At 43.6% G+C, this 6,108-nt stretch overlaps 1 pseudogene; it reads left to right on the plus strand.

Annotated features, from left to right (window-relative positions):
• The first annotated feature begins 1,981 nt into the window (after positions 1 to 1,981).
• On the plus strand, positions 1,982 to 5,159 carry LOC132031836 (28S ribosomal RNA; annotated as a pseudogene).
• Positions 5,160 to 6,108: the final 949 nt, after the last annotated feature.

Here is a 6,108-nt window from a genome sequence, read left to right on the forward strand (position 1 = left end):
AAAGTTTGGTAGCCCCCGAAAAACCGGAGTTCCCCAAGGTGTCCGAGCCCCAAGAGATGGGGCGCGTTCCCCTTTTTTGGGGGCGAACGTGCGTCCATAAGAAGGGACGTCAGTATGAACAGAGTACTGATTATGTAAGGCATATATGATAACATAATAAGGAAATATATAAGACATAAGAAGAAAGTACAACTGTAACTGCTTGCCTCTCGTGGCGGAATCATGCATGCTCACTTTTACCTTTAAAAGTTATCACACATACATACATAAACTGTCCGAATCAAATAACATCATTATCCTGCATCTGGGGTAATCATCTCACGCCGCCTACTAGTGGTGCTGCCCGTGCCATATAGACACGGTGTATAAGCCACCCGCCTTAGCGGTGCTGCCCGGCCATCTAGGCACGGTGTAATCATCATCACATACCAAACATGAAGCATGCATAGGAGCTCAAGTAAAAACTGTAACTCTATCGGAGTGACGTAAGGTCGGTAACCTCCGATTGTATTATGGAACATCATGATCGTCATGTCTCACCTTGAAGGAACTAGCATTATGAGGTGAGACTATCAATAATGAATAACATCAAGGGAAAACAAAGAATAAGATCATAAATTTCATAAAGCATCAATTCATAAACCTTGGAATCTTTAGAAATAGAGTCATCATCATCATTATTATCATAAAACACATCCCATCTCTATCTCATACAGATCTCTTAATAATCTTGAGCTTTCCACTCTTGGGACGTAAGAAGGTCATGGAAATATAAAGAAGACAACAATATAATAATCATGCCTTTGAAGGAAAGGGGACTAGCCTTAACATACCTGAAAATTCACGTCTCAGCTCTTCCACCTATTTCCGGTCTCGCAATCTACATATAATACCATTCATGCTATAATTAGGTCCATTGTTATATACTTATTCTAATCTTTCAAATAAATCTTTCAAGAATCTGCCTAAATTTCGGCAGCATCTCCTCTGTTTATATGCTTAGCCCAAAATCGTAATTCAGCAACCAACAACAACAACATCAATACCAACATTAACAACATCACTTTCAACACCAACATGTGCCATAAGACAAGACGTACATTTGTTTTCCAACTTCCATAACTAACCAACTTACTATACAATTATTTAACGACTTTGTCTCCGAGAATAAACTGGTATTAACGTATATAGAAAGAGATTCATACCTTATTCTTGTTCAAACAGCAATACCTTCAATGTCCAACTTGAATCCAAGCCAAAATCCTCCGCAAAACAATACTAGAATCACAACTATACGCTACCCGAGCCTCGATTAACCAAAATCACTTCAAACCCTCAACTTTTTATGACATAATTGCCCTTTGAGTTGCTGCTCTAAAATCTGATTTTTTTTGGTGAAAAAAATGGGGTTTTGCCCCTTTTATAAAGCTCAAATTAGGGGGGGTCACTGTAGTAGTACTGTAGCAGGTCGGTGCTGTAGCAATACTGTAGCATGCGTTTCTGCTCTGTCAGCCAAACTTGTAACATCCATAGTTCTCTACTCCGAAGTCCTATTGACGAGCGGTTTGTTGCGTTCGAAACTAGACTTGACGAAATTTATTTTAGGCTTTTGTTTCACTTCAAAACACTTCATATGCTAAGAGATATTCTTCCTTCAAGTTGGACCAAAATTTTCACACGAAACTTTACCCATTCTTTCTCTGAAGACGTACTACTCCATTTCTTCCACTCATTTCCTTATAAAACCTTCCGGTATACCTTATATACATTCTTCAATCATTAAATATACTTAATAATGCTTGCTCTTTATATTCCAAAGTGGTTTTACTTAACCATAACTCAATGTACTTATGTTTCAAATTTGATAAGTGCTTCTTCGAAGTACGGGGTGTAACAGTAACCCAACTCTCGAATTGTCGTGGCTATACGCCATCGCGTGTTTGGCCTCCCAGACCCTTCTTACGCTTAGGCGCTCCGACCGCTACCCCAGGTCAGGTGGGATTACCCGCTGAGTTTAAGCATATCAATAAGTGGAGGAAAAGAAATTTGAAAGCATTCCCCTAGTAACGGCGAGCGAAACGGGAACAGCACAGCTTTAGAATCGGGCAGCTCCGTCGTCCAAATTGTAGTATGAAGAAATGTCCTCAGCTGCGGACCAGGCCCAAGTTCCCTGGAAGGGGGCGCCAAAGAGGGTAAGAGCCTTGTTGTGCCCGGACCCTGTCGCACTACGAAGCACTATCTACGAATCGGGTTGTTTGGGAATGCAGCCCAAATCGGGCAAAGGAATTCCGTCCAAGGCTAAATACGGGCGAGAGATCGATAGCGAGCAAGTACCGCGAGGGAAAGATGAAAAGGACTTTGAAAAGAGAGTCAAAGAGTGCTTGAAATTATCGAGAGGGAAGTAGATGGGGGCTAATGATACGCCCAGGTCGGATGTGGAACGGTGATGAGCCGGTCCGCCAATCGACTCAGGAAGTGGACCAGTGTGGATTGGGGGGAGGGGGAGGGGGGCTAAACCTGCGGGATTTTGATTCGCTTGTGGAACGCCCTCTCCTTGATTGTGGTAGGCAGCGTGTGCCTCTGGCGTGCTTCGGCATATGCGCGCTCCGGACGCTGGCCTGTGGGCTCCCAATTTGACTCGTCTTGAAACATAGACCAAGGAGTCTGATATGTGTATGAGTCAATGGGTGAGTAAACTCGTAAAGCGTAAAGAAGCTGATTGGTGAGATTCCCTTGAGGGGTGCACCGCCGACCGACCTTGATCTTCTGGGAAGGGTTCAAGTGTGAACATATCTGTCGGGACCCGAAAGATGGTGAACTATGCCTGAGTGGGGCGAAGCCAGAGGAAAATCTGGCGAAGGCCCGCAGCGGTACTCTCGTGCAAATCATTCATCTGACTTGGGTATAGGGGCGAAAGACTAATCGAACCGTCTAGTAGCTGGTTCCCTCCGAAGTTTCCCTCAGGATAGCTAGAGCTCACGTGCGAGTTCTATCGGGTAAAGGCAATGATTAGAGGCCTCGGGGGCACAACGCTCTCGACCTATTCTCAAACTTTAAATAGGTAGGACGGTGAAACTGCTTTGTTGAGCAGCGCCACGGAATCAAGAGCTTCAAGTGGACCATTTTTGGTAAGCAGGACTGGCAATGCGGGATGAACCGGAAGCCAGGTTACGGTGCCAAACTGCGCGCTAACCTAGATCCCACAAAGGGTGTTGGTCGATTAAGATAGTAGGACGGTGCTCATGGAAGTCGAAATTCGCTAAGGAGTGTGTAACAACTCACCGGCCGAATCAACTAGCCCCGAAAATAGATGGCACTTAAGCGCGCGACCTACACCCAACCGTCGGGGCAAGTGCCAGGCCCCGATGAGTAGGAGGGCGCGGTGGTTTCCGTAAAACCTTAGGCGTAAGCCTGGGCAGAGCAGCCATCGGTGCAGATCTTAGTGGTAGTAGCAAATATTCAAATGAGAACTTTGAAGGCCAAAAAGGGGAAAGGTTCCATGTGAATGACACTTGCATATGGGTTAGTCGATCCTAAGGATCGGGGGAACCCTGACAAATAGCGCGTTTCGCGCACCGCATGTCGCGTGGTGGCTGGTACACTCCCGGCGGCCCTTGAAAATCTGGAGGACCGAGTACCATCCACACCCGGTCGTACTCATGACCACATCAGGTCTCAAAGGTGAACAGCCTCTAGTCGATGGAACAATGTAGGCAAGGGAAGTCAGCAAAATGGATCCGTAACTTCGGGAAACGGATTGGCTCTGAGGGCTGGGCACGGGGGTCCCATTCCCAAACCCGTCGGCTGTCGGTGCCTGCCTGGGGACGGACCGGGAACGGTCCCTTTGGGGGCCTTCCCCGGGCGTCGAACGCCAACTTCCGAACGGACGAAAGGGGGAATCGACGGCTAATTAAAACAAAGCATTGCGATGGTCCCGATGGATGTTTACGCAATGTGATTTCTCTGCCAAAGCGTTCGAATGTCAAAGTGACGAAATTCAACCAAGCGCGGGTAAACGGTGGGGGTAACTATGACTCTCTTAAGGTAGCCAAATGCCTCATTATCTAATTAGTGACGTACATGAATGGATTAACGAGATTCCTATTGTCTCTGTCTACTATCCAGTGAAACCACAGCCAAGGGAACGGGCTTGGCAGAATCAGCAGAGAAAGAAGATCCTGTTGAGCTTGACTCTAGTCCGACTTTATGAAATGACTTGAGAGGTGTAGTATAAGTGGGAGCCGAAAGGCAAAAGTGAAATACCACCACTTTTAACGTTATTTTACTTATTCCGTGAATCAGAAGCGGGGCACTGCCCCTCTTTTTTGACCCAAGGCATGCTTTGCAGGCCAATCCGGGCGAAAAACATTGTCAGGTGGGGAGTTTCGTTAGGGCGGCACGTCTGTTAAAAGATAACGCAGGTGTCCTAAGATGAGCTCAACGAGAATAGAAATCTCGTGTGGAACAGAAGGGTAAAAGCTCGTTTAACTCTGATTTCCAGTACGAATACGAACCATGAAAGCGTGGCCTAACGATCCTTTAGACCTTCGAAATTCGAAGCTAGAGGTGTCGAGAAAAGTTACCACGGATAATCGGCTTGTGGCGACCAAGCGTTCATAGCGACGTTGCTTTTTTATCCTTCGATGTCTGCTCTTCCTATCATTGTGAAGCAGAGTTCACCAAGTGTTGGATTGTTCACCCACCAATAGGAACATGAGCTGGGTTTGTGACCGTCGTGAGACAAGTTAGTTTTACCCTACTGATGACAGTGTCGCAATAGTAATTCAACCTAGTATAAGAGGAACCGTTGATTCACACAATTGGTCATCGCGCTTGGTTGAAAAGCCAGTGGCGCGAAGCTACCGTGTGCTGGATTATGATTGAATGCATCTAAGTCAGAATCAGGGCTAGAAGTGACGCATTCGCCCGCCGTCCGCTTGCCAACCCGTACTAAGGGCCTCTGGCCCCCAAGGGCACGTGTCGTTGGCCAGGTTATCGCGGCGGAAGAGTCGTTGTGACCGCCTTGAAGTACAATTTCCATTGAGCGGCGGGTAGAATCCTTTGCAGATGACTTAAATACGCGACGGGGTATTGTAAGTGGTAGAGTGGCCTTGCTGCCACGATCCACTGAGATTCAGCCCTTTGTTGCTCCGATTCGTCCCTCCCTTTCCAATCCATTCAATTTATATCTTTTTTGAAATGAGGTTTATGTACTACTTCCTCGCAATATGCAACTAAGTGTTGATATGCTATGTCGGATGAAGGGCACGCGAGTTGTGCCATATATATATCAAGGAATTGATTGTTGATCAACTACGGTCAGATCCTTATATAACAGTACCTCTCTATAACAACCAATTTTTTCTTGGAACAATTTTTTTATGTTATAGTTTACCTCTCTATAACAGTTTTTTAACTATAACAGCAACATCTATATAATAGTATACTCTTTGTAGAATTACTCCTCTATAACATTATCTTCTGTTTTAGTAATATATTAACTAACCATATTTATAGAAATAGAATCTCTAAAATTACTAATAATAGGTCTAAATATATTGAAAAAAATATCTTAATACTTTACTACACTATTTATGACAAAGAATATTATATGAATATATATTTTCATCATTAAAAAAAATCTTCTTTATACAAAGTGTCCTTTATTTTATGATTTGGCATTAAATTATTTTGTTATTTACCATTAAAATAAAAAATTATATTTTATTGATTTTTTATGCTTATAACAGCGAAGTATTACAACAACAACATATCCAGTGTAATCCCACAAGTAAGGTAGAGAGGATGTGTCAACCCTCAGCTCAAAAGAAATGTAACTGACACAGGAAAAACTTATTTAAATATATAAATGTCAAATGTTATTATAGGTGTATAACATTCAATCGCTATAGCAGCCAAAAACTTTCGGAACCAACGATGTTGTTATAGAAAAGTTTGACTGTAGCACCAAAAAAATAAATGTATGGACTCTTGCTTAACTGCTGTTTTACTAAAGAATTTTCGAATTAGCCACTCTTTAATTTGAAAAGATGAACTTTATATTTGATTTTCTGCCATTTTAATTAAATTGGAATGTGTAAATGTTGA

Source organism: Lycium ferocissimum, chromosome 1 (assembly GCF_029784015.1).
Source record: "Lycium ferocissimum isolate CSIRO_LF1 chromosome 1, AGI_CSIRO_Lferr_CH_V1, whole genome shotgun sequence".
In the NCBI taxonomy this organism is placed as follows: Eukaryota; Viridiplantae; Streptophyta; class Magnoliopsida; order Solanales; family Solanaceae; genus Lycium; species Lycium ferocissimum.